Source organism: Colobus angolensis, unplaced genomic scaffold (assembly GCF_000951035.1).
Source record: "Colobus angolensis palliatus isolate OR3802 unplaced genomic scaffold, Cang.pa_1.0 Scaffold111, whole genome shotgun sequence".
Lineage (NCBI taxonomy): Eukaryota > Metazoa > Chordata > Mammalia > Primates > Cercopithecidae > Colobus > Colobus angolensis.
The window spans coordinates 820,387-829,973 of record NW_012112142.1 but is presented as its reverse complement, the minus strand read 5'-3'; the positions used below and the strand labels follow the sequence as shown (position 1 = coordinate 829,973).

The following is a 9,587-nucleotide window of genomic DNA, read 5'->3' as shown; positions in this document are numbered from 1 at the left end:
AGGGAGGGAGGAAGGAAGGAAGGAGGGAGGGAAGGAGGGAGGGAGGAAGGGAGGGAGAAGGGAAGGAAGGAAGGAAGGAAGGAGGGAGGGAGGAAGGGAGGGAGGAGGGAAGAAAGGAAGGAAGGAAGGAAGGAAGGAAGGAAAGAAGGCTCTGAAAGCACCCAGGGGGAATCAGGTCCCTTTTCCTCCTCTCTTGCCTCCCCTAGCACCCCTTACTGATATAATCTACCAAGGAGCAGCTGGCAAAAGCTAGAAAAAAAATGGTTTAGAGTCCCAGTCCCAGCATAACAAAGCAGAACACTGAAGGGTAGGTTAGCACCAAGAAGCAATGACCTAATAGCAGGCACCCATGGGGAAGTGCTTCACATGCCATCACTTCAGGGCTCTAAACCTTAATGGCCTCAGCTTTAAAATGGGGGAAGTATTGCCTGTCTGATGATCCGTGGATATGAGCTCCAGGAAAAGTACATGGTTGTCAGCTTGCTTACCACTATTCCTCCAGTTCCTGGGACAGCGCCTGACCCACAGTGGCCATTCAAGAGTAAAGGCAGTAATTGGTCATTGTTATACTATTATTAACAAATGGAGATTCTAAAGCCTAGACATTTAAACAAAATTTTGTTTTTGAGACAGGGTCTCACTCTGTTGCCCAGGTTGGAGTGCAGAGGTGTCATCCTAGCACATTGCAGCCTCCACCTCCTGGGCTTAAGTGATCCTCACACCTCAGCCTCCCAAGTACCTGGGAATACAGGTGCACTACCATGCCTGGCTATTTTTTTTTTAAAGATGGGGTTTCACTTTGCTGCCTAGGCTGGTCTCAAACTACTGGCCTTAAGCAACTATCCCACCGTGGCCTCCAAAATGTTGGGATTACAGGTGTGAGCCACTGTGCCTGACCTAAAAAAAAAAAAAAGAATTAAAAAAAAAAAGGTTGAGGCAGCTCTTGTCTAGATTACTAAGTGACTCAATCAAATAAGTGCCAGGGCCAAGAATAGAGCCTGGGGCCTGTCTCCTACCCTGATGAGGACGTTATGTACTAGTAATGGTTTTATTCTTTAGAATAATGATGAGAACGTTATAAAAACAATTTAACCTTGGTAGAGATGAGGCATTACCTGTCTTTCTAGGAGGATGTTTGCTCACCAATTTCTATCACAGGTGCTCCAGCACTTCTTATACTCAAGCCAGTGATGTGTGGCTCGAAGGTCCTCAGAGGCATCTCCTCGCAAGGCTGGCTGTGTGGCCTCAGTGGTGCTGAGGAGGAGATGCGTCTTCTCTGACTGGCCCCAGGCCTTAGATGCACTCCATCCAGCTCAGTCCCCTCTCACCTCTGTGTCCTTCATGCATGTTCCTGCCTCCCCGGCCACTGCCAACATCAACCTGCTTAGGGACCCGAGACCAGTCTCCTCAGAGAGTGTGTAATGAGCTGTCCAACAACCACTGTGGATGTGTCCAGACTGTCTTGAAGGCTGTTAAGGCATTTGCTGGGTCCATTCTGGGTAACCTTCCCTTTGTGCTACAGAGGAGGAACAATGGCTGGATCATCCTGGAAACTCCTCCTGGAGAATGAGCAGCAGCATTTGTCCTGGCTGCCTTCTGGAGGAAGTGAAATCCAAGCTGCAGCCGGTCTCACAGCTGGTGCTGGCTCAGTCTACCCCAGATGCAAGGTATCTAATGGATTGCCTCTTGTGTAGGGGCAGGTGAGAGCAGAGCTCGTCTAACACAGTTTGAAGACAGAGGGGCATCACCCATCTGCGGGCATTTCCAGCCACACTTCCCTCCCAGGTTCCGGAGCAAGCTCTCCCTGCATTATCTAACTCCAACTCATCATGCTCAAAAGAGAAGTCAGGAGATCTAAAGCCCCCAGAGAGCCTTGCTCCCCTGTCTCTGTCAAAAACACATATGAAAGCAGAGAAATATTCATCAGACATGGAAGCAATTGGGGAATAGATCAGGAGAAAACAATTAGGTAATGAGGATGTGCATTAAACCATCTCTGGCACCTTCTTGACCCAGAAACATTCTTTATGTCCTGGTAATGATGGCACACTGAACATTCCAGGGAATTCTAATCCTGGAAATCAAGGAGACTTACTCTAACGGCGTAGGAGAAAGTGAGTTGTCACCAGGGCGCACGGCTTCTTGGACATTCTACTGGAATAAAAGTTGGCTCTCCAGGGCCAGCAGAAGTCATCCCAGGGCAGGTCCCAAGCAGTCTCCCTTCCAGGCTCTGTAGTAAAAATGAACCACTCTTGATTTGAGATTCAGAGTCTGAGGTCAACTTCCCCACCCCAGATCTCACTGGGGGCACTAGATCTCCTAGAGCCTTCTTCAGACCCCTGAGATTTATCACTGGCTTCAGGGAAATGAGCCAATTCGATTAGCTTTTCCATTCTCCCAGTTTCTTTTCCAGGAGCGGAGTGCGGGGCTCATTGTCGCAGTGGAACAAGCTAAAGACCCTGCAAGGCCCAATACTGACTCCAGGAGGTACTGGGAAGGGCTTGCTAGTGATGGAAACTGGCTATGAATCTTGCTTTCCTGATTCTAAAATCGACTCTGTCTGAAGGTGCTGCTGAGGTGCCCTGGGTACTTCTCCAGTGGTGGGTAGAGGAGTGACAGAGGGAGGAGGGCCCCTGACACACACACAATTCCAGGAAGACAGTTTCCCTATTATCTATTATATAGATGGGGGGGGTGCATTCATTTCTTCATTCAATATTTGTTGAACTTCCACGTATTCCAGGCACTGTCTAGGCATCGGGGCCAGGATAGAGAGGGGAATAAGATAAACCTTTCCTTGCTGTCACAGAACTTAAGTCTTAGATGGGGAGACAGGAAATAAACAAATAAGTGTAAGCAAGTAAGTTAAAACCCCATAAATTGGGGTAGAGGCCCACAGGACAGGTTCTGCAGGAAGTAGACTCTGACAAAGAGATTTGCAGGAGGTTTTTGGGAGCGTGATCTCAGGAGCAACAGTGTGAAGGGTGAGGGATGCAGGACAGACAGACAGAAAAGCTGCTTTCTGTCTTCCTCCTGAGGAGCTTTGCAGCTTGGGACAACAAGCAGTGTTGTCCTAATTGAGATCGGAGGACTGGGCATTTGCACTCCCACGTGACCAGTCTTTGGCTGCAAGCTGCCTCCAGGGAGTGGGCGCACATGTTGGTGGAGCAGCTTCCTCTGACAGAGGAAATGACACACCTTTGACACTTTCCAACGCTTGGAAAGTGTCTCAGGTGTGAATTGGTGGTGTCTGCACTCCCAGCAGCTAAAGCGATGAGCATTTCTCCGTCCTGCCAGGGGATCTGAGCGGCACATAACAACATCCACTACGAAATGTGGTGTGTGCTGGGCAGTGGCTGACTGAGGAGCTCGAGAGTAGGAGTGAGGCAGGCTGTTTTAAAGAGGTGGCAAGGGAAGGCCTCTCTGAGCAAAGGCAGAGACTTGCAAAGACTTGATTGGTGTGAGGAAGCAAGCCATTCAAAGTCAAGGGCACCAGAGGTTCTAAGCAGAGGAAACAGCAAATGCAAAGCAGAGAACAAGCTTGGCACGTTTGAGAACCAACAATAAGTCCAATGTGTCTGGAGCCACAAGAGTGAAGGAGAGAGCAGCTGGCAGTTCAGCCAATGGGGTACCAGGAAACCAGATGGCAGAGAGCCTGGTAGACCATGGTAAGGAGTTTGCAGTTTACTCTAAGTGTGATGGGAGATGTTGGAGCACTTTGAACAGGGGAAAATCACCATCTGATCTACATTTTAAATGTATTATTTCACTAAGTAGAGAAATAATACGTTTAAAATGGTAGTAATTGGTCATTGTTATATTATCATTAACAAGTAGAGATTCTAAAGTCTAGACTTCTAAAAACAATTTTAAATGGAGCAAATGTTGCTCCATCTGACAATTACGTAAGCCAGCCATGCCTGTTCTTTCCCTATAGGTAGAAGCATATGGGAAACTGCATTCCAATCCAGGGAAGTATAGGAAGCAGTAATGAAAGTGGGAAGACCTATTACAAGTTTGTTGCAGTCACCCAGGTAAGAGGGGATGGTGGCTGAAAACAAGGTTTCAGCTATGTGGGCCCTAGCTTGGAAGGGATGGGATTCTACATATGTTTTGTAGTTGGAAGCAGGAGTTTGAGGCTAAGAGATGACCTGAGAATAGAATTATTTTAGGTGTTAGGCCTGAGAGATGAGGGCACATTGGGGAGGAGCAGGTGCAGCGGGGGCAGGGCATCCAGAATGCTCTTTGGACATCTTACATTTGAGGTGCCTGTCAGACACCCAAGTAGAGATGCCTGATGTGAAGACATCATATCTGCAGCTTGGGGTCCTTCATAAGATCATTTGAAAATAAGAGTTGTGCTACTAAAATAAAATGTGCAAAAAAAAAAAAAAAAAGAGAGAGAGAGAAGAAGAAGAAAAAAAGAAAATCGCTGCATCATGCTGTCTTGTCTATAGTTGAATTTTCACATGCTGTGGAAATTCAGCCAGAGATCCTGTGGAAAAATACTGAAAGGACCCTTGGATCACTGATTCTAAGTCTGAAAAAGGGCTTGGCTGGCTGCTTCCAAGCTTGGCTGGCTTGCTTCCATGGGGCAAGTTTGGGAATCTTTTTTTTTTTTTTTTTTGTAATTGAGGCAATTGACTTTGTCAGCAAGCCAAGAGTGGATTTCTCTCATAGGGGTGAATTCACATTGATCAGTGTAACCAGGCTCCCAAGAGAGTGATAAAGCAGAAACTCTGTTTACCTTGAAAAATATAGTCATCTCACAATTATGTAAGCCAGTCATGCCTGTTTTTTCCCTGTAGGTCAAAGCATATGGGAAACTGCATTCCAATCCAGGGATTTCCCAGTGAGTTAGAATTAGACAAAGGGGATGAACTGAATAGCTCAAACATGTTAAGTTATCAACATATTAAAATTCTTCTGAGCTAATTGGTAAGGAGCCTCTTCCTGGAGCCTCCTGTCTGCTCCTACTCACTGCCCTTCTCATATCAGGGACCTCACAGAGCTCCCAGATGCTAGAAGGTAAATGCAGGTAGAATGGGGGCCCCAGGTCCCTGCTCCAGCTGTAGCTGAAGACCTTGCTGTTTGGGTGGTGCCTGTGCTATATGGATTGTTAAAGATGTTGACTCTCATCCCCGCTTTAGGGCACCCAGTCATGATAGCTGGATGCCCCTCGCCTTCTCCATAACAGAAATGCAGCCAGGAGAGGCCCAGAGCCTACTAATGTGTGGATACCCATCACCCCAGCATTGTCTCAGTCAGAGCTTGAATCATCCCAACGATCCTCCTCGATCTCATTTCTCTCTGTGTCTGTGATGCTGCATCCATTCTGACAAGCCCTTCTGTCCCTCAGGATGTTCCTGCTGTCAGTCCAGGCTGCTCTGGTCTGAAATTCATTCTGTCCATATAAGGAGACTTTAAATAGATCTTCTTTGATCTGGTGGTGGCTGGTTTTATAATTTTTCTCTCAGAGGGAAATCGTATTTCCCATTTCCAAGTTCTTGGGTGATGCCTCACAGTCAAGCCCCATAGACTGTCTACCCAGAGGAGTTTAATTTTCATGGAATCCAACAGGGCCAGTGCAGAAAGAGACCTTAATAATCACTTAATTCAACCCTCTTGTTTTATAGATAAGGTGACTGAGAACCAGAGAAGGAATGGCAGGTTGAATTATTATTTATAATGAATATAATATTTACAACCGGTACAGATCACAAAGAAGACATTAATAAACTGATCTATACCAGGAAGCTGTTCCCTGGTTTTTTATAGCACTCTAAGCCTGGTGACCTTCCTGAGCAAACAGAGTCCCTCGCCTCACTGAGGAGAACTCCCGGGAACACCAAAGGCCAAGGGAGACACCGCAGGCAATAAAACATCCCTGAGCGAAACATCTCAACACCCCTAGACAAAGAAAGGCACAGAACTCAAGAAAGCAGTGACGGGAGAGCATTAGTAAATGTTTAATGAAGATGGAGCACAGAGGTCGTCCAATGCAGCCCCTCTTTTTGAAGCAAGGAAATGTTATGCGATAGATATCTGTCATTGTTTCAGCTTACCAACATTCATTTCCTTTTTTGACAGCTGCTGATTTTCTCTCGAGGGCTCACACCCCTGGACTCTGGGCAGTCCTGGGAGGATGTGAACCCTGTACCCTGACTCCCATCACTGAGGCCAAGGGTCTGGACTCCTCCTCCTCCTCCTACTCCAGCAGAGTGGGGAACCCGGCAGGACAGCTCTCCTCTGGGACTCTTGAGTTCACTCGCTGCAGCCACCAAGCACTGACGGGAGTGTTTCCACCAAAGGGCAGCTCCTGCGGCTTCCACTTCCCCTCCCCAAAGTGCCAGGGTTACTGTCTGTCGTTCAGCCTTCCATGGCATCACTGTCTCTCCAGATCATCTCATTCAATTCTCTCATTGCTCCAGTGAGCCTGGATTGTTTTCTGTTGCCGACAACAGAAAACCCCAACTGATACCCTTGCCCTTCCCCAAGGTCACTTACCCAGATCAAGGTCCAGCCTGAGATTTGAGTTCCTATTGAGTCCCCTACAGGGGCACAGCTGTGAGCTAAATTGTGCCCCTGCCCAGGTTCATTCCTAACCCCTGAGACCTCAGGATGGGACAGTATTTGGAAACACAGTCTTTATTGAGCTAACACAGGTTAAATAGTTTACTCAGGGGATCCTCATCCAACACAACTGGTGTCCTTATAACAGGAAATTGGGATACACGTTGGTGTGCAGTGGGAAGACCATGTGAGGACAGACAGAGAAGCTTGGCCATCTGCAAGCTCAGGAGAGAGACTCAGAACAAATCAATCTGCGGACAACTTGATCTTAGACTTCTAGCCTCCAGAACTGTGAGAAAATACATTTCTGTTGCATAAGTGGCCCAGGCTGTGGTCCTTTGTCATGGAAGCCCTGGCAGATGAGTGCAGACCGCACTTCCCACCGCTATGGTGCCACTGTCTGTGGACAGCATGCCAGCCTCATTGCACGAGTCGCCCCTGAAGATGCTCAAATTAGCAGGCTGTTCTTAGAACCAAATCTCCTGGACAGGCTTCAGAAGGCATTCTCTCTGGTGATACAGACATCTGAAAGACACACACACACACACACACACACACACACACACACACACCCCAAAAACAAACAAAAAACCCATGGCCATAAAAGGACCTTTTTCCCTTTCATTTATTTAGTAATGGACAGCGCCCAGAAGAGCAGGATGGATGGCTCCTCGGAGAAAACAGAATCATTTCTTAATAAACAAATGAGAATTTAGAGCCCGAGCCGACAAGGAATTTAATCTTGTTCTCCCAGCATCCACACGGAGGAGGGAAGCAAGCAGAGGCAAAGACAGACATCGCGGTTCCCCTTGATTCTAATATTGGGTTGGACGGGGGAGGGCGAAGATCTGCATGCCGAGCTCCCTTTCTCCACCCACGTCCCTCTCCTGGCATACACTCTCAGCAAAGCCTCACCGGGTTCCCCCTGCAAGTAATTGCAGAGGTCTCTTGGGGACAATAACCCCGATGTTACCTCTTGGAAGGTCGGAGGGAAGTGCTTAGGGCTGAGGGAATGCAAGAGGGTGGAGGCCAAAGGGCTGAATATTAATGGGGGCTATCACCACCAGCTCTTAAGGTAATGGAAAAGCCCTCTGCAGAGCCAGGCTGGGGCCGGCCTCACAGGGAAATGCAATCTTCTGCAACACAGAGTAGGCAGTGACAAGCAGTTTATCTTCCATTACTCCACAGCCTTAAATCATTATCAACCCGAAGCCAGCAGAAGAAACCAAACCACTGACTCCAATGTCTCCTTATCTTCCCAGCAAATATAAATGTGCACGACATTGAGGCACCTGTATTAGGGGTTGAATTTTATCCCTCAACCCGCCACCCCCGGAAAGAAAGCTATGTTGAAGTTCTAACTCCCAGTACCTCAGAATATGACCTTATTTAAAGATAGGACCTTAACAGAGGCAATCACGTTAAAATAAAGTTCTTAAGGTGGGCCCTAATCGAATGTGACTGGTGTTCTTATAAGAAGGAGAACGTGGGCTGGGTGTGGTGGCTCATGCCTAGAATCCCAGCACTTTGGGAGGCCAACGCAGGCTGATCACCTGAGGCCAGGAGTTCGAGACCAGCCTGGGCAACATGGTAAAACCCCATCTCTACTAAAAATACAAATTAGCTGGGCATGGTGGTGGGCACCTGTAATCCCAGCTACTCAGGAGGCTGAAGTGGGGGGATGGCTTGAACCCAGGAGGTGCAGGTTGCAGTGAGCCAAGATCATACCACTGCACTCCAGCCTGGGTGACTCAGTGAAACTCTGCCTCAAAAAAAAAAAAAAAGAAGGAGAACTTGAATACAGAAACATATACAGGGAGAGCCACACGCAGGGAGAGCGCTGTGTGAAGATGCTTCTGTAAGTTAAGGGACGCCAAAAATTGCCAGCAAACCTCTTGACACTGAGGGAAGGCCTGGAAAAGATGCCCCTTCACAGGACTTGGAAGGCTCCACCTCTACCCATGACCTCAGACTTCTCGCCTCCAGAACTGGGAAACCATAAATTTCTGTTGTTTAAACAACCTACTTTGATACTTTGTTATGGTGGTCCTAGGAAAATAGACAAAGAAAGCTTTAATCCACCGGGGAAGGGAAAAGTGGTCCCATCTCATCATAAAATGAGAATTTTTCTGAGGCCATAGGAAGGGGTGGAGAAATGGGAGGCTGAGTCATTCCTTCTGCTATGGGTTTGCCTGGATAACAATGACTCAACCAAATGGAAGTCCCAAATAAAAGTCATTTTTCAAAGGAGTGTTTCCTCTTTTGAACAGTGCTGACTTAGCCCCAGCCAGCTGAATCAGCATTTTTGGTGGTGGCAGGAAGTAAGGAGTGATCTTCCTAAAGTAGCGATGTGCTTCCTAGCAGAGTTGCCAGATTAAGCAAATAAAAATACACAGGATACCCAGTTTCATTTGAATTTCAGATGAATGACGAATAATGTTTCAGTGTATGTCTCAAATACTGCATGCGATAAAACATTCCTATATTTTGCCTGGCAGCCCTCCCCTGATCTCCCCATCCATCCTCCATGTCCATTCTCTGCCTCATCCCTAGTGGAGAAGGGAGGCCCTCAGGCACATCGAGGCACCAAAGTTATGGTACAGTGCAAGGTAAACTCCCAGCAAAAGGTAAGGTGTGTCTCATGATGCACCCTTTGGAGGAAGGGCCTCTGCCTCCTACTGTGGGGAATGATAAGCTTCTCCCACTGTGAGGATCCACCAGATAGCAGCCTTCATGGCTTTGACCATATGGGGATCCAGCCTGGGGTTGAGCAGAGAACCAGGAAAAAATAAGAGAGAAAAAAGCCAGAAGGAAAGGAGGATCCCAGGCACCCATCCAAAGCTGACTCCATGGGACTACAAGGTCACCGTAAGAGAGTGTCTGAACCATGCTCTGGCCTCAAATGTTCGTGTAATTAGATATTCAAGTTTGTGGCCTTTCTGGCAAGAGCTGCATCTTCCCATTGCATGGGATGACCAAATGTGCATGGGCTTTGTTCCTGGGCATGAAGCTGG

The 9,587-nt window shown here is 47.6% G+C and overlaps 1 long non-coding RNA gene across 1 annotated transcript; it reads left to right on the top strand.

The window, feature by feature from the left end:
- Positions 1-3,269: 3,269 nt before the first annotated feature.
- On the top strand, positions 3,270-7,174 carry LOC105522078. The gene is made up of 3 exons (XR_001003381.1): positions 3,270-3,668; positions 3,938-4,034; positions 6,091-7,174. It is a non-coding gene; the product is annotated as an uncharacterized LOC105522078 (long non-coding RNA).
- Positions 7,175-9,587: the final 2,413 nt, after the last annotated feature.